The 19,772-nt window shown below is 38.7% G+C and overlaps 1 long non-coding RNA gene across 1 annotated transcript in view; it reads left to right on the forward strand.

Annotated features, from left to right (window-relative positions):
- The window catches only part of LOC123391470, a 260,209-nt gene that overhangs the window by 204,339 nt on the left and 36,098 nt on the right, over positions 1 to 19,772 (forward strand). The gene's annotated exons all lie outside the window — the stretch shown is intronic.

Consider the following 19,772-nt stretch of genomic DNA (forward strand, 5'->3'; position numbering starts at 1 on the left):
CATGGAGAATATTGTTGCCTCATTGCTTCCAAATAATCAAATAGAATATTGAGAAATTCCCCTGAGGGTATGCATGAGACTGGGATACCAGGGTCAAAAGATTACATTTGGCCAGTAACTTGTAAATATCTGAATCTCACCATTGTCTGTGACCATTCCTTCCCATTATATCTTTGAGAGCAAGGAAAGTAATAAATATTACTAGCTGGATTGTTAGTCCCAACCCTCAATGTGAAACTCCAATAAAACAGACAAGACTACATGGAAAATTCCTTTTGTTCCTGGACAAAGTAAAAGAAAATTAAGTTAATATAATTAAATTAAAGTGGACCAAAACCCAACTCCTCTATTTTTCAGATTTTGGACTTCTCCATTTTTAAAGTCCATATCCACAACTACCCAGAAAGATTCTAATCCAATCCCTAGGGTTCCACTTCTTTAAAACCTCTTAATTAGTATCCTGAAACTGAATGCCCAGATTAGTCTTCTTCCCCATCTTTGTGCATGTGTAAGGAGGGGTAACTTGGAGGAGCAGACAAACAAAAGAGAGGTTTTGAACGTCTGCTAGAAGGCAATATCACAAATCCAGAAGGACAAGACAAAGGCCAAGATATAAATGACCTGATGTCAGCCACTTTCCTTCACTCTCATTTATTTATTAATTCACCCATTAAATAAACATTTGCTGAGCCACCCTGGTGGTGATGAGGCAGGCATACATCAGAAGTGAGCAGATGACAAGCCTAGAAGCCCCATGGGAAAGATATGAAGATCATTATCTAACCTCAGAGCAAAAGGAAGAACACTGAAGACTTATGGATGCCCAAACTTTTTCACTTTCTGCAACTGCAAGAACTGAGAACAAGAGACACTATTACTGCCTAAATCTTCTTAAGAGATGAATCTAGTGTCTGCAGGAACTTGGGATATTTGGTATTTTACACACACACACACACACTACCCCCACATCTACCAATTACATATGGAATCAGACAATCTTATTTTCAAATCCCAGATTTTCTCATATGATTTTGGGCAACTTGATTACCCTTTCTGGGCAACTAATACCTCCAGGGCTGCTGTGAAGACTACATGGAAACTGTAGAAAATGTGTCTAATACCAGGCCTGGTGTGTATGGATAACATCTATTAACTATTCTTCCTTCCCACCCCGAACATTATACCTTCTGTGAAAGCAGAACCCATCCATTATTTGTTCTCTACAATAGACCTAACATTGTGAAAGGAACAAAGGGAAGGAGTGAGAAAAGGAAAGGGAAGGAAGGAGGAAGGCTGGAATGGAGGGAGGAAGGGGGAGAGAAAAGAAAGAGGGAAGGAGAGAAAGAAGGAAAGAGAGAAAGAAAGAGAGAGAAAGGAAAGGGAAAGGAAAAGAAAAGAGAGGAGAAGAGAGGAAAGGAAGGAAAGGGAGAAAGGAAGAAAGAAAAATGTAAGAAATCATGGTACAATGAAGAAGCTGAGTTTACAGGTAAACTTGATGTACTCTTCTTCAACACAAGGGCAGGTCTACTATACTTAGTTCCAGCCCTATCCTCATGAATGAAAACAGTCAACACTTATTCAGTGATGCATTGAAGACCATCATGTGAAACAAAATACAAATAGCAAATGGAAATACCATGTATGATTAACCACCATTATAAAACACTACCTTATTTGCATATCCATAAGCCCCCATTTTTCTGGCCAGACAAAGCAGAACTTTTGGGAATTGTCTAGGCCTCTCCTATGTCTCAGAACAATAATTACAAAAGCCACAACTTATTGGTCACTTGCTACATATCAGGTGCTTTTATTATATTTTCAAATGAATAAATGCCCGAACATTCATACAGCAACCCTAGAAATCAGAGGATGAAGAAATGCTTCAGTGTTTCCCTCATCTTTCAAATGACCAGTCTAAAAGTTTTAAATATATATTCAAGTCACTAAGGCACATAAAAATCAAAAAAGCTTTAGATCCAAAGACTGAATACACAGAAGATGAAAGAATTTGGTAATTGCGGAGGGCCCACTGTGTGCCAGTGGTTGCATATATCCTAGCGTTTCAATGCCATAAACCTCACTGCAAAGAATTTACTCATTTACAGAGTTAGAGAGTGGATCTGGAGATGGTAAGCCCCTTGCTCAAAGACCTGAAGCTACCGAAAAGAAGAATTCATGATAGAACCCACATATCTCTAGTTTCCATGTACACGGCATATATCTTTCCAATTTTGAAGTATGTGAACTTAGTACCTATTCAAAATAATTAGTGTCAAAATTAACAATTTTATTTATTTATTTACTTACTTACTTATTTAAAAGAGAGAAAGAGCATAGTGTGGAGGGGCAGAAGGAGAGAGAGAATCTCGAGTAGACTCCTGTCAGAGCACAGAGCCTGAGGCAAGACTCGATCTCACGACCCTGACATCATGACCTGAACTAAAACCAAGAATAGGCTGCTTAACAAACTGAGCTACACAGACAACCCCCAAATTAATTTTAAAGTGGATTAACATGAGAATTAAGTAATAAAAAGAAATTTCATTATTTCTGAATTTAAATCCATATGATCGTCAAGTTTAAGAAATGTTGACAAAACAGAAAATGTTCTCAAAGAAAATCATGTATTGAATTTTTTTCCTTCTGCTCATTTGAGTTAAACTCGGTAAATACATGTTGAGCAATGCCTATTTGTCACTGGGAAATTATGCAACCTTTCAAAATGTTGCTAAGATTATAGGTAAGAACAAATTACAGGTGAAAAAAGTTAATTATAATTCAGTTTATCTTATTTTGCTTAAAGGTTGAAATGATACTTGGAAATTCTTTTCTGAAATAAGGCATGGAAAATAAACAAACCTAAATAAAAAGTCTACAAGTAAAGTATTAAAATGCTAACTTTCTTCAACATTAGAAAGTATCATTCATAAAAGTAACTTTTTTTCACGTAGCATTTTTCTCAGATAAAGGTAGAAATCAAAATTTTCCCTTTACTTGGAGGAATCCCATTTACAAATTGAATTGATTACACTATAAATGTTAACAATATCAGTGTGCATCTTCTATGTCTTTTTTTATTGTTGTTAATAATCACAGTTGTGACACTGAACAAATACTGTGCACCTGACACTATGTTAAATATTTTTCAGATATTGTTATTTATTCCTTTGAACTCCCTGGAAAGTAGATAATAATTAGACCCATTTTAGGGATGAAAAAAAATGAGGCTCAGAGAGGACAGTCCTCTAACTAGAAAGAGGTTCTGGCATTGGAACACATTTGACAAAGGCTGCTCTCTCAATTATTACATTTCCCTGCCTCCAAAGGATAAATATAGGTCACAGATGCTCAGGGAAGGCAAGTGTTCTCCTCTTTCTAACTCTTTCTAGCACTTAAACTTGGTAGCAGCTTTGGCTTAAAAATGACCCTCATGGATAGGGATCCACATTCCTAACATGGGTTCATTCAAAAGCACCCAGATTTCACAAGAGGAAATGATGAGGCATTTTTCTGAGGTGTTGAAATTGTTCCCTTTGTCATTCACCAATGGTAAAAAAAAAAAAATAATAATGCTCTGAAAATTCCTCAAAGGTAAAAGGTAACGTTTCTTCTCCTGAAGTCCTGATATGGTCCCAAAAGGAAATAGATGCTTGCATAATTCAGGCCCCAGTTATTCTTCTTTCATTCTTATTAACTGCAAATCTTTGCCACATTTTTCTTTACTAATTAGTTAAATGCTTAAGCTCCTGAGTCACTGGGCCATTTACTGGTTATAGCTTGTTCTAGTTCTTCCACCCTCAAATGGAACTTGCGAGGAATTAGGCGCTCCAAAGATCCCACATTCATGTAGCAAAAACAGCCAACAATGCAATCAGTCACCGCCAAGAGGGATGGGCAAGCATGAGCATTTAGACCTACTAATGCTGAGTCAAGGCCTTTAGATGCTCTGCCAAACGGAAGAAGATAGAATTCTGTTTATTCATTTTTAAGTTATTCATTCTTTCCTCCAAAGGTCCGGATCTCACACTGGTCCTCTTGTCCCTGTTACATTCAGGAGCACAGTTGTATTTATCCTGCTGCTTAAGAATGCAATTGAGCTTCTCTCTAACAGTGATGGAGCCAGACATGAGGTTAGATTTCCTGCAGGAGTGGCTAATGGAGGCTCTGAGATACCAGAAGTTTGTCAAACTGTATCATCAGAAAATGTCAACCATGCACTCTTTGGTGCATGATCTGACTTTAGTTATAAGCTTATATAGGAGGTGGGGAGATTGCCTCCTGTAGAAAAATCCTGTATTTAGCATAGATTATTTCAATCCACACAACTCAGTGCCATGCAGGGCTCCCAGTATGTGCTCCATTAATAACTGTCATACAAGCCACGGGAAAAAAAAGCTATGAGTAGCATTCCCTAGCTGTCTCTTTTGACACAAACTCCTTAGTATAAAAACATGACCTTGTACTCACTGATTGGCTCCAAAACATTTTTCCAAAGCTTGCCTCCCCATTTACTCTTCAATAATGTAGCTACCAGAATGCTCACCATTCCTCAGAGGTTGTATTCTCCATGGCTCTCTCACATTCTCCATCTTTCCTTTGCTGCCATTATCTTCCTAAAAAACCAAATCTGATTATGTTGTGTATACACACATACATGCATGCACACACCCCACATTAATCTAAATCTCCACTTTCCCGTGTAGAATGCAGTCCAAGCCCGTTAACATGGTGTATAAGACCCTTCTCAATCCAACTGCAACCTGCTCCTCTGGCCTCATCTCCACTCTCCTCTTCATCTTTTCCCTTTCCTGATAAGGGAATCTCACATTGGTGGGAATGCAAGCTGGTGCAGCCACTCTGGAAAACAGCATGGAGGTTCCTCAAAATGTTGATCTCACTTTCCTCACTATTTCTGAAAACTCTCAAGCCAGGGTACCTGGGTGGCTCAGTCAGTTAAGCATATGCCTTTGGCTGAGGTCATGATCCCAGAGTTCCCGGGATCGAGTCCCACATCGAGCTCCCTGCTCAGTGGAAAGTCTGCTTCTCCCTCTGCCTCTCACCCCGCTCTTGTGCTTTCCCTCTACCTCTCTCTCAAATAAATAAATAAAATCTTTAGAAAATAATAAAAAAAATAAAAGATGCCAAGCCCAAACTCAGTATTTTTGTGCACTTCTGCTTCTCCATGTGATGTGGATTCCATCTCTACCTACCAAGCAGACTCTTTCTTACCCTACATGAGCTCGTTTAAATATCCTGCTCTGAGAAGCCCATTGCAATGGCCTCAAATGGAGTTAGTGACACCCTGTGAGCAAGCCAAGAAAATGCTGCTTTGTTCATGTGCTTTCTGGCCACATGGTAATAGCTCATCTGCCTACCTCACCATGAGACTGTATTTCTAGAAGGCAGAGATCATTTTCTAATTATTTCTGATTCCTCAGTGCCTAGCACAATGCATATCACCTAAGAGTTGCTTAGTACATATTTGTAGCTTAAATAACAAGTACCCTGGTTACTTGGCATTTGGTAGGCAATGTTGGCAGTCCTAGAAAGGCTTTTTGTGATCAGCTAGTCAGACTACCCTGTGTTATCTGTCACAAGCTCCATCATCAACTTTGAGAATGTCCTTCTCTCCCTCTGAATATCCTGGTCTAGCAAAGACAGTGAAGTCCCAGGGAGCATAAAACAAGAGACGTTAGCTTCAGGATTCACTGGCACCTCCCATTTCCTCAGGACAGTAGAAGATGTTAATGGTATACTAATAGGAGCTGAAGTGATCATCTGGTTTCCTGCATGTGGTAGATCTAAGAAAAACTAAAGATTGAGAACTAACTCCGTAAAGCAAAATTATAGAATACTGTGGCTGAAGGACCCCAATATCAACTATTGTAATGTAGAAAGAAGATAGCTAAGACCCAGTGAGGGAAAGAAATAGGAACGTGAATATACTAACATGACAGTCATAGAGGATGGCAGAAACCTTTCCTAGGAAAAGAAAGGGGGTATCTGTTCAAGGTGATAGTTGTTCTCTGTTTGCCCAGGAAACACTAAGCCACCCTGCTCCACTGTGCACCTCAGATCCCCTTGTAGGGCAGAGTAGATCTGGAAAGCAGTCATGGACCTTGGCGGCTTTCACTATGCTTGTAGAACATTGACATTTTTGTTAGAGGTGACTAAGAGAGAATATTTGCCTTGGTTGGAAATTAGTCAGATGGCATTTCCTTGGGCTTTGCTTTCATTTCTCAGTGAAAGGTTGAAATGCATGAAGCATTTGGTTTTCCTGTCATATTATTTCATTGATGATCTATAGTTATTGCATAGTTTCCAAAAGCCTAGGGCAAGAATAGTTGATAACGGAGGATATTCTGAACACCAGAAGATGCCAGGCAGGCACTGGCTGGGGTGCCTCAGGAGAGCTCATTACCAAGTCCTGGATCTTGATTTTCTCACTTATAAAATGAAGAGTTTTGACCAGGTGTACTCTGGTTCCCATTCCTAGGCCAAGAGTCTTTAAGACTTCCAAAGCCACTCATGAGTGCATTCACTGTTGTTTCTTTCTTGCCCTGTGACTGGCCTTGAGAAGGGAATCATAACAAGGCAGACTTCATTACTGCCATCACAGACCTTCCTGTCTAGCAGAGAGCACAGACAACAAACTGTCAGAGAACATATGTTAAAAGTTATTACCAATCATTATGAACACAGTGAAACAAATAATGGGGTATTGGATTACATGATACAGGGAATTACATGATGGAAGGGGATCCTCAGTGTAGATCGAGGGTCAGGACCATCTTCCTTAGGAGGGGAATTCTAATCTGAAACTTAATGCCAACAATCTAAAAATCATAAGGCTCGACCATTCCAGACAGAAGAAATAGAATGTACAAGAGGCTGAGGTCAAGAAAAGGATAGTTTGTTAGAGGAGATGAGTGTGCCCAGAATACAGTGAGTAAGGAGAGAGGAAGGGGTATTCAAGATGAAGTGAGAAAGAAGGTACAAAAGGTCAAGGTTTCAGTATCACTTCTAAGGGTGTTCATTAATTAAGCAAAAAGTTAACGTAATTTGATTTTCCATTGTTCTGATGGCTATTTGGAGAATAACTGAATTGGGGCCAGCACAGAAGCAGGCAGATAATTTAGGAGGCTATGGAAGTAGACCTGGTAAGAGGTAATGGTGGTCAGGTTGAGGTAGAAAGGTATATGTGTTTGATTAATATTTTGGAAAAGGCATTGGTAGGACCTCTTGATGGATTAGTATTTTGGTAATCATTTAGGGGCATCACTGAGTTAGGGGCTGGGTAGGATGAATATACAATAGTCCAACCTTAGGAACTCACAGTTCACGTAATTGTCACAGAGTGTGGGTCAGCAAAAGTTACAAAAACAATGTTATGTTCTTTTGTTTTCACGACACAGAGGACAGAGGCATTCATGATAGAAGAGGAAGGAGGAGAGGTTTGACAAAGGAGTAGGGATGTGAGCTGGGCTATAGAAGTCAGGCTCTGGTTTAACAAGCAGAGAAGGGAGAGAAATCACTCAGAGAAGTGAAAGCAGAACCAGGATGGGGTGAAGACACGTGCTGTGACTCAAGGACTGTGAGCAGTTTAATCTGAATAAGACCAGGGTCAAAGCACAGAGTATTAGAAAGACAAGGTAGAAAACATGAGCTGATGTCAGATTTGGAAGGGTCTGAAGCCATCTGGAGGGTCTTCACTCATTAAGGATTTCAGAATGACATTATTAATTCTAAAATAGGAATGATAATTCTGGGGATGAGATCTATTTAGGAGTAAGATGAGCCTAATCACCGAGTTTACAAGTTACTCTAAAACCCCCAAATCTGTTAAGCAGGTGTGAGTGGGAAGCCAGCACATGACTCCTTTCTCCAGGTCTGTGCTCTGCTCTGAATCAATGAAACAAGGAAATGAAAAGGAATCATTAATACCAGACACTTTCATAGTGCATTTACCTTGTGTAGGCACTGTTCAGAATACTTTCTGTATATTAACTCATTAAATCCTTACAACTTTAGTTGGACAGGTGACAGAGTAGGGTTTTGAACTTCAGCTGTTTGAAGCCATTGCCTATGTACATCCATAATGTCTTCCTGTTTCTGGGAGAATGTAAGATGAAAATATTACCTTTATATATAAAGCATCACTTTGGGAAATCGGCTATATCAGTCATATGGGCTTCCTCATCTAAAGCCCAGAAGCAGACAGAGGTACCCACAAGGCATGGACAGCATTATAATATCCCAGGCTTCAGCCAGAACCATTGTTTAAGTTTCCCTGCATGTCCAAGAACAGTGGAAAATGCGTGTGCTCTGTGAGCAGGCCAGTTCTGGGCAGGAGAGGAGGGTAATGAAGGAACCAGGTTTCCTGTGCCTGGGCTTTCTTTGCAAACTCACAAGTCATATCAAGCACTCCTGCTCCAAGGAGAAATGACAGATTGGGAGACAGAGGTCAGCAATATCAGTGTGTTGGAATTTCTTCACCATATATGGGAACATTAACACAAAGGAGGGTATCCTTCCCAACATCTGATATCAAGGAAGGTTGGTTCTATTTAGAGGGATGTCACAGATATAATAGTGATATCACAGAGTATAATATGCTTAGCACTAAAATTATGTTGGAGGAAAATCAGCATTATGATGTGCTGTTCTGTCAAAGGACAACTGTTTATTTGCTTACCACACATCCAGCATTGTATTTAGAATCAGTAAGTATCCATGATATTTTATGCTATCAAAGTACAACTTTCCCCATTTCACTGGCTACTCGATAATTCCCAATAAACAAATTTATTTCACCTAGAGATAATTTGACTTCTGTTGTAGGATGTTTATCAAAAAATCAAGACATCAATGGAAATAAGAACAAGTCAGACCATAGAAGCCATAGGCTTATAAAATGTTACAATCAACCCATTCCAAAGATGACTTCCCCATACCTTGATATTGTATATGCCAGCTTTCATACAATTAGTGGTTAAAATCCTTTGTAGCTGAGGAGATAAATCTACTATTCCTTTAGTAAAGCGTGGAGATCTGCAAACTAGAATGAATTTTACACAATGAGCTAGAACTAAGCGTGCTAACATAGCTTGAAACACTCTAAGATGGTTCTCAAATTTATTTAAAATTAAGAAAAGAAAATTAGATAATGTCGGATGGCTGACAGTTGATAACATTAAAGTGACACAATACTAGCATATCATTACACAATCATTTGTGATAAACAAAAAGGAAAGCTCCTAGATGAGAGAATTATAAACAATGGCAAATCACTAGAGACACCCTTGTCTGTGGCTTTCCTTATTGAAGAAAGAAGAATCAAACATCAGTGAAGCCTCCTTTCAGGTGTAAAAAAATAGCAATAAGGAATAGCTCAGGGTCGCATGCTTTCTTGAATCTTTGCTGTTACTTGAGGTGCAAGATCACTGTAAGAAGCTGATGTGTTGGAGGAGTCAGGGAAGCATTTTAGCTCAATGCAAAATGGTGAGCAGGGAGAACCCAGTGAGTTATGAGTCTGGGGTGACTCTTCTACCACATGATAATCTCATGTGATCCTGAACAAGTCATTTAAGCTTGGTATATGTCAGTTTCCTCATCTGTAAGCTGAGAGAAGTTGGTCCAAGTCAGCTGAGTTCCTTGTAGTTTGAACATACTAGCACCTTATGTGCAGCTTCTAGAAGCTGAACTCACACCTCTGTCTACTCCCTGTGTCACATGACTTTTTAAAAAAAGCACCTGTGGTTTGATGATACAAATTATCATTCACTGCTCTTATAGCCACAGCAGGTATTAGTATGATAAACGGCCACTGACACTAGTTATTAATATAATGAAGTTTCTCTGACACTCACACACCCGGGCTATTAGATTGTTATCTTAATGATCCCTCAGTGTGGAGGAAAGGACAGAAAACACATCCATTTCCCATCTAGAATGTTACAGAACCACACTCCATATAATTCAGTATAATTAAAACAACAAATTAATATACCTAGAACTGGCCAGTGTCAATTTCCTCCACCTACAGGAAAAGTCAGATATGTGTGTTTTTATAATCTGTCATATTATTTTCAATGTCATCTATTCAACTAAATATTTGATAAATTGAATGGATTAAGATGGAAATATCCAATGCAAATCATCTAAAATAGTTTCTTTCACCTTTGGGGTTGAAATTCCAATCTGCTAGTGCCTTTTATGAAGATCAGGAAGTTACAAAGAAAGATGGCAGAGAGGTAATCTTACACATCCACAGTAAAGAATCAAAGGAAATTAAATAACATACAAAGAAAAATAAATCTCTGGTGTCATAAATCTTACCACTTGGACTTGAAGACTGGGTGACCCTGGGATACAGCTAAAAATAGGTCTTTAATCCTTATTAATATTTATTCCAAAGAGATTAGAAGCACAGAGGCCACCCAAATTGGAAAGATTCAGTTCTTATACAAGCAGTCCTCAAGCACGTAACATTTGACGCAAAGGAATTAACAAATATTCCTTGTGCTCTTGCAGCTGAGGGAAGTGGGACAAGGAGGGGTATTAAGGAGGGGGAAGAAGTATGGATTTTCTTTTCTACAATAGAGGGCATCTATTTTTAGTATGAACTACACATTAGAATTACTTTTTGACAAAAAAAAAGGATTGAAAAAAAGCTTGTAAGACCTCAAACTCCAGCAACCAGATTATAAGGAAGCAAGATGAAATCTATTGGACATCCCTGACTCATAATGATGATACCTACCCTGTTGGTCTGTTCTGCGATTGACTGAAATAAGCCATAAAAAGTTCCTAGCATGGTGTCTGGCACCTAAACCACACAGAGTTCTCATTTCAAGTGGTGTGTTCCATTAGTTTTAACCAATTGTCTTATAAATTTGGTTCATAGTAAAATTTCAGACAGCCTGGTTTGCAGAAGTCAATGAGAAGGGTGGGTATATTAATATGTATGCTCTCAGTTCCAGCTTGCTTAGAGAGCAGAGCTTTTGCACAGTGAGATTTAGAGACGGTGTAGTCTAGCTCAGGCCTCCTGGCCCTGTCTGTGCAGTAAAATCACATGGGCATCTTAAAAAGATATTAATGCCAGGACCTCACCACCCATCAGTGGAATCTGAATCTGTGGGGAGTAGGCTTCCCAGAGTACGAAAAATTTCCAGGTTATTCTAGGTACAATCAAGTTTGAGAACCATAGGCACAAGGAACAAGAGCTGCCTGAGTTGAATCTCAGTTCTACTTTGACAAAGTTTCCATGCCTCATTTTACTAAGTTATAAAATAAGTGTAATAGAGATTAACAGTGATGCCTACCTTAAAGGGTTAAACAAATTAATTTATTTAAAGCCCATATAAAAGTTATAATTTACAATGATAATGCATGCCTCTTGTCTCTGTCTGCGTGGGTGGAAGGTATAAGACTATTACGAACAAGATCCAAGATCTGGCATCTAAGAATTAACCCTTGTAGAAGTCTATCATGGAGTCTGTTTCTACCCATGATGCTACATCTTATACAAGCATAATTTCAGGCATGGTAATATGACAGCTGAGGTTGTGCCCATAAGCACTTACTATTTTTCAGCCACTAAGGTGAAAGGCAAAGAGGTATAATAGGAAACAGATCCCAATATGAATTGTTGCTATATCATTTACTGATTTGAGCAAATTATTTTACCCTTCTCCATCCTGCTCCTCTGCCTGTCACTGGGAATGATGCTAATGTGTACCACCTAAGGATTATTTCAAAGAATGAAGGAGATAATCAATATGATCTATTTGGTACAGCATCTGGCACTGAATATGGGCTTAATAGGTGTTGTTTCCTCAACACAACCTGAGCACTGGTGTGGTACAGGAATTACTGAAACACCTGTCACAATATTCACAGTCTACTTGAGAAGATAGGATACAGAGACATACATAATACTATTATGTTTAAAATCTGTGTATCAGAGACAGACAATGATAAAGAGCTAACATCTATTTATAGGAAGTTCCTCATATCTGTGTGCTCAGTTTCTTGATAGGGTACATCTGGGGAACTTCAGGTTTTTCTGTGCATGGTTGGTCACTGTTTTGATTTTTGGTTTGGGGTGTTTGGTTGGCTTCACTTGTAAAAGCTTTAAAGGCAGACATGATTTGGCAGACATCTAGAGTAGCAGGTGTGTCTGGCTTTTGAAGTCTTTGAGAACACAGTGTACTTGAGGACTTGGGTGATGTCTTTCTATATAGGTTGTATTCTCTAAGAGCAATGCAGTTCATGAACATTGAACAATGTCAGTCCAAATTACATAATGGGTCATTCCTCAGTAAGCAGTGTGAATTGGTGTGGGAAAAGCATAGCACATTCCTTATGAATCACATTCAACTCCACTTGATGAGGGGCAAAAGTGATTGGGGAGTTAAGAGAGAAATCTAAAATAGATCCTGTAATCTATTTAAAACTTGGAAGAAGTCTGAACTGAATGGTTCTGACATAAACTGGTGATGGGAATTGGAAGTTGATCATGATTGTCCTTTGGAAATAAAAATGATGACCCAGGATTTAGGAGACATGGGTTGACTTCCCGTTTACATTCCTAACTAGATGTTTAATTTCTTTAAACATCGTTGATAATTTAAGTAACACTGTAATTTACAAGGGATATTTCCACTGCGATCTCATTTGATCCCTACATCACTCCATGTAATATTACTATCCCATTTTAAAGATACATAAGGCAAAGTTCAGAGTTTGCAAGTAAGAAAGGTTTCGATCCCACCTCATCCAACAGTAGCACTGTCTGAGCAACCCTGCCATGTCTCATCTCTAAAGACTATACTCTTCCCACAAAATATGAGCCATTATCAGTATTAGGCAAGTCACTTTACCTACCTACTGGTGCCTCAATTTCTTCATCTCTTGGCATTGCTTACCTCACAGTGATAATACAATAAAATCTGAGTTAATAAGGGAAAGGAGCTTTGAAAGCATAAAGTCCTGTATATGCCTATCATGATATTTCAGGAAATGTGGTAGTGGAACTGGACAAGGAATGTGTATAAGTGAGCCCACCACACCCACTGAAGTCTACAAGCCAGGCACTCTCTAAGTTTTAATTATTTTTTGGTCAACATTCTGCATTTCTTAAAGCCTCCTGGAATATTTTACTTTCTCTTGCCAATTTTTTTTAATCCCACTTGGGCTGAGTCCAAACTTGAAAAATTTCAGCTGCAAGTGGATTTTTTATTCAATTTTCATAAAGTTCAGAATATAAAGTACTCTTTCACAGAGAATGAAAACAAAGTTTACGGTGGAAATCATGTCGTAGACAGGCCACAAGGCTCTTTGCTCCCCAGCCAATCCTCCAGATCTGGGAGAATGGAGGATGGGGTCTGGCCTCAGAGACTAGCCTTATAGTTATATATATCATTATATATATATAGTATACTATATATATATATATATATATATATAATGTGTGTGTATGTATGTATGTGTATATGTATATATGTATACGTATATACACATATATGTGTGTATGTATGTGTGTGTGTGTGTGTATATACATACATGTATGTATATATATACATCCACGACCCACCTCACTTTACATAGCTACCCATACTAAGGATATTGTGATATTGTGAATGTCCTAGGCTCATAGCGTGCTTACAACACTCTTTCGAGCTTAGTTCCATGTGACCATCTAGTTCGAGAGGATAATTTGTCCAAACATCCAAAGGAAACACGGCTACTTATCAAAATTGCTCTAAAAGAAAACCTGCCTAACTGGACCAATAATCCTGAAATCCAGAGCTGGTTGTTAACAAGCTGGAGCAGTGGGCCCCATGCTGATGGTATTCAGCTCCATCTGTTTGACTTTATTTAAACACAGCCATGAACTCTGTCAGCCACTTCTTTCCTTTAATACTTCATGAATTTGAAACAAGTGAGTCAAAAGCCACAGTGATGAACGCAGAGTGGCCATTACCAAGCATATTGAAATGAATGCTTCTCTTTCTGCTGCCCACTCCCTCCCAGATTATGCTCCAAATGGACTGTTAAACCAATAGATGTTCAGATGTGCTACAGTCTCAGTTGCCTCTTTGAGTTTGGCCCTGAGAGCCCCCTCCTTGAATTCTTGTCCTCACCAACCCATCGTCACCTTTACCCTCTTTATGATTCAGAATGTAGGTCAGTTTCTTCCTCCTCCAGGAAGTTCATGATTCCTTGAGACTGTATCCAGGGGTTCCTGATGCATTCCATGTTTGCTTGCATTTATTTCCCTATTTTTTTTTTTTTTGCCTGTATTCCCCTGCATTCCATCAGCTGTAAACTATTCAAACATTCCGGTGCAATATTTTCTACAAGGATTGGATAAAGAATGACATTCAGACAAACCGTTCAGCGTCTTCAAGGTGGAAGAAGCTGCTAATTGTGGAGTGCTTCAGTATGCCAGTCACTTCTTGATACTTCAGGGGTCTTATCATTTCATTCAAAATATACCATGAAACTGGTAGGGTTACCAGTATCTCATTTTATAAGTAAAAACAAAACAAAACAGGACAAAACAAAAATATCTGCTGTTCCAAGAGGCTATGTGGTTTAGAGGGATTGTGCCAAGATCACACCAAGAATAAACTATTCAAAATGGGATACCAGGTCTGTCTAACTCTAAATCCCAAGCCAGTTCTCCATCATCACACTGCTTCTCTTACTTCTTCTTCTTCTTTTTTTTTTTAGTTTTTACTGTGTTATGTTAGTCAACATAAAATACATCATTTGTTTTTGATGCAGTGTTCCAAGATTCACTGTTTATGTACAACTTCGGAAAACAGTGTGGAGATTTCTCAAAAAATTTAAAAATAGAGCTATCCTATGACCCTGCGATTGCACTACTAAGCATTTACCTCAAAGATACAGATGGAGTGGAATTAAGGACCATATGCTTCCCTTACTTCTAAGGTGTAGCCCTAGTTTTGTGTTTTCAGATTTATTTTTTGGGTTCAAATCAAGCTAACTGCCAAATGCACTTTTAAACTTCTCTGAACAGATTTCTGTGGATGCCATAGAATGTCACCCAGAACCAAGGCACTCATTTTCCCAGGTGCAAGGGATGTTGGTTGCTGATAGGAATTTCCATCTTTAAAGGTAGCTACTTGGCCCTTTTGATGAATATTTTTATACCCTCTCTCTGAAGTCAGTCCTGTCCATACCCGGTTGACGCGAAAGAAGGTATAAAGGCAAGACCTTGCTTGCTTCAATTCTGGAAATATCTGCAGCACCATTCCCACTCCAAGACTCCCTTGGGATGGGCTGGGTCTTCCACTGAATGTACACTGCAGTTCAGTTTCTTCTTCTGCCATCCTGCTTCCCTCAGCTCCTACAGATGGTGTTCCCGTGGACACTACTCAGTAAGCTTCCTGCACACAAATCTCCATCCCAGAGTGTTTCTCAGGAAACTCAAGCACAGATAAGATAATAGGAAGTCCCTGACTACAAATTTTTAATGTAGTAAGAATTTTCAAGCAATATTTTAGCAGTGGTTTAAGGATGGGAGGTACAGTTCAGAGGTGATGTCTGTCTGAGTGTACTTTCTAGCTCAGGAAGTGCCATAGATCATGAACTTGGAAAAGCACTCTACACACTGCTTTGGGGTTAATGTTCAACCCCTGAGCATCATCACTCCATGGTGTCACTCTGTGATTTGGTCCAGGCCATGTCAATTTCCTAAGCCTTTGTTTTGCTGGGGTCTCTACTACCACATCTTCTCAACAGTGCCCTACAGTTAGAGAGGAGTAGTGAGTACCAGCAGCCTGCAAAGTCAAATCTGTACCTACACCAAGATTGCAGACCTAATAACAATCTCTGCTTTAAGCAAAATGAAGACAGCATTCCTCATGGAGCAAACCATTGTTATGCCTTCCAGGCAAGGTTTCAAGTAGATATATTTTTGACCTTGACTATACTCAGATAAAAGTGGTAAATGATAGAACTGGGAACCCCAAATCATGTCATATTCCACTTAGCCAATATACATCCCTTATTAGTTCTGACTGACACTTATCATTTCAAACATTTTACTTCATTATCATGACTTTAGTGAGATTATATTGAAAAAATATGAACAATGTATGCTTAGAAATGGCAGAGACTTTCGCCCTGGAGAAGAGAAGGCTCAGGGTAAAGATATGATGATTGCTGCTACCTTTAAAGACTTCCTGCACTATGCCAGACAAATAAATACCTATGTCATTAGATTATCAATCTTAAAATAAAAAGGTTGTTTTCAATTTTGCAATTTTTTTTCTTCAAAGGCTACCAAATTCCTTGGCCATTTTATTAGTAAGAAATCATATTGCTAACCAAATTACAAGCTTTATCTCTCAAGAGCTTTGCATAATAGGCTGAGCCTCATTCTTTCCATTTTATGGATGGTAAAAATAAGGCTTACAGTGTTTAAATACCTTACCCTAGACCACACAACTGGCAAATGCCCGAGACAAGGTCTGTCAGAATCCAAAACACTTCCTTTGAATCCCTACACGCACCCATACTGCATATAAAGCATAACTCTCTTGATCTCTCTGATTGGATGGCATTTGGAAGCGAGAGGGGTATGTCCCTGTTGAATAGTCCCAGGACAAATGAGAACAAATTACAACGCAGACGGAGATTTCAGTTAAGCGTGTCAGGCATGGTCCAATTCAAACTGAGCAAAGTCAAAAGTCCAGGGACAATCAGACCTAGGTCGTTATGGATGCTCACACAATGTAAGCAGGAATATGCTTTCTTTTGTTGGCTTCATTCTCAGAGTTGAACAGAGATGGTCACAAAAATATCTAAGCTTACAACCTATTAGTCGGGCAACCAGGCAGAAAGAATATCTGCCCTTTCAAATTTGTTCTAGAAAAATTCCAGGAGTTGGTCTGAATAAGCTGGCTTCCATTATGTATCCATTTTTGAAACAGTGGCATCTCATACTGATGCTTTACAGTTACTAGCCAGGACTGGGTAATGTGTTGACTCTGGAGCTAGGTGGTGAGCTGTGGAAAGCTAACATCAACTCCTTCTAAATTATATGGACTGACACAAGGGAAGGGAACATTTTCTCAAGGAAGGGTTAACAAGAGAAGAGGGATGGGAGATCCAGGGAAGGTAAAAGTGGCAGACAACTTTCGCAGTGAGGAGTAGACTTTTACAGCTTGAGGCATACTTTGCTGGAGCCCTACCTATATATCCTCAGCTCTTATGATGTCCGTGCACAACAACTAAACCAACTGCCAGTACCATTCTCCTTTGCTAAAAGGCTAAAGATTATTCTGCAATTCTAGCCTATCCCTTGCATGGCAATTAACTCCTCTCAGTAGTAGATAAAAGCAGTAATTGTGTAATCTGGTGGATAAATACCCCAGCTACCTCATCCCTCCAGTTAGATAACTCTGAGATTCCTAGAGTTTCTGGATTAAGCCCCAGGAATCTAAAGCAGTAATTTATTTAAAAACATACCCTATATTCATTTCCCTTTCAGTTCCAAATGTCAGTTCTCCTTGTCCCTGCTGTATGTACATACAGGGATAAACTCCCAAATGAAATAAGTGCCCCTGAATCCTTGTAAGTCAAAATTAATAAAATAGGCTATTTTATGAAGTAGTGAAATTTTCAGCAGCACAAGTCTTTGGTCATGATTGTAGAAGGCATTTAGAAAGATTCAGAAATAAAATGGGTGACTGAACTGGAGGGCCAACATTTAAACCTAGCTGTCCCTTGTAATGCTAAGTTGAATCAATTATTTATTTGATTTGTGACACCTTCACCCTTACAAAAAAGAGACCTTATGTTATGCTTTGGATTCTGCAATTTATGAATGAGATAACATATAAAGTTCTCTGGGGAGGATTTTTTTCTAAAGTTTGTTGGAAAGTATGACATTCAACCTCTTCTTTGTTGTACCCTATTCTTATAAAATAACCTTCCTTGTTCATTCTGCTCTCCGTCCACTTAGGAAGAGCTCAAGGTTACAAGAATATGTTATTTTCTTGGCCATGATTAGTTTTTTTTTTTTTCAGTAACCATTTTTATACATTTATTGTCAAGTTAGTAAAATGCCAGATAAAACTAAGGGTTGTTGTATATATATACTATATAGAATATAGTATTTAAATTTTACACAATACTTTATAGATAAGAAATACAAGTATTAGTTTGATTTTACTTTAATTTTCCATCAACTGGATCCTGAATAATATTGTGTACTTATCTTTCTCTTCCTCATTTTAAAAATTTATTTATTTTTTTAATTTATTTTTTATTTTCAGCATAACAGTATTCATTATTTTTGCACCACACTCAATTCTCCATGCAATCCGTGCCCTCTATAATACCCACCACCAGGTACCCTGACCTCCCACCCCCTGCCCCTTCAGATTGTTTTTCAGAGTCCATAATCTCTCATGGTTCACCTCCCCTTCCAATTTCCCCCAACTCCCTTCTCCTCTCTATCTCCCCATGTCCTCCATGCTATTTGTTATGCTCCACAAATAAGTGAAACCATATGATAATTGACTCTCTCTGCTTGATTTATTTCATTCAGCATAATCTCTTCCAGTCCCATCCATGTTGCTACAAAAGTTGGGTATTCTTCCTTTCTGATGGAGGCATAATACTCCATAGTGTATATGGACCACATCTTCTTATCCATTCGTCTGTTGAAAGACATCTTGGTTTTTTCCACAGTTTGGCGACCATAGCCATTGCTGCTATAAACATTGGGGTACAGACGACTAGTATTAAGTTTTGGTACCCACCATCTTCCAGACAGAGAGTCTTCATGAAGAAACCCACAAAACACAGGGCATGCACTTTTGTCATAAAGAAAGAGGTGAGAAGTTGTCATCATCTATATTTCTTTGTGTCTGTTAGGACATGTACCCAGTATACACAAGTTTAAAGGAAGTGACTTCTCTCAAAATAAATGTATCAATCAAAAAAAAAAAAAAAGGAAAGGAAAGGAAAAGAAAAGAAAAGAATTATTTCACCTTCTTGATGGGTGAAAGAACACTTGTTATGGAATTTATTCTCAAGCAATGTCTTTATTTCTTCATTGGTCTTTTTCTCCAGCTCACTCATGAAAATACTAATAAAAGACAAAAATTTGTTGAGTGCTAACTATGTGTTGGGCACTATGAAAAGTACATAATGTAAATTATAACACTGGGTCCCCCAAATTAATACATAAATACATATAGTATCAACAATTTAAGTTCACACAACAAGGGATAGGTCCTTCTGACTCAAGTGGAATATTAGAAATTACTGTATAACAAACCATTTCAAAAGGCAATGCTTAAAACAATAAGCATTCATAATGCTTACAAGTCTATAAATTAGCTGGGCCATTTTTCTGGTCTCAGCTAGGCTCACACATGGATATGTGGTCGGCCATAGATTGGGTATACATCTCTGCTGATCTTATTTGGACTCACTCACATGTCCAGGGTCAATTGGCTAGTTTAGGATTTTCACAGCTGAGACAACTGGGCTGTCCTCCAGCTAGTCCCATCCTCCAAGAGGCCAGAACAGGTTTGCTTTATATGCACACATGTTATTAACTTACTTCCTTATGGGGTGCCCAGAGCCAGCCCCATACTCTGAATGCTAACTCACAAGTGGGAGGTCTAGTGGTCCTATCAACTACCTCAACCTATGTACTCTGTTTGTATTAATACAGCCCAAGATTGGCTTTGGTTTGTGTTTTCCTCCTCTACCTCCTC

The sequence above is a fragment of the Mustela putorius genome, unplaced genomic scaffold (genome assembly GCF_011764305.1).
Source record: "Mustela putorius furo isolate JIRA1106 unplaced genomic scaffold, ASM1176430v1.1 tig00000228_pilon_pilon_pilon, whole genome shotgun sequence".
NCBI classification, from domain to species: Eukaryota; Metazoa; Chordata; class Mammalia; order Carnivora; family Mustelidae; genus Mustela; species Mustela putorius.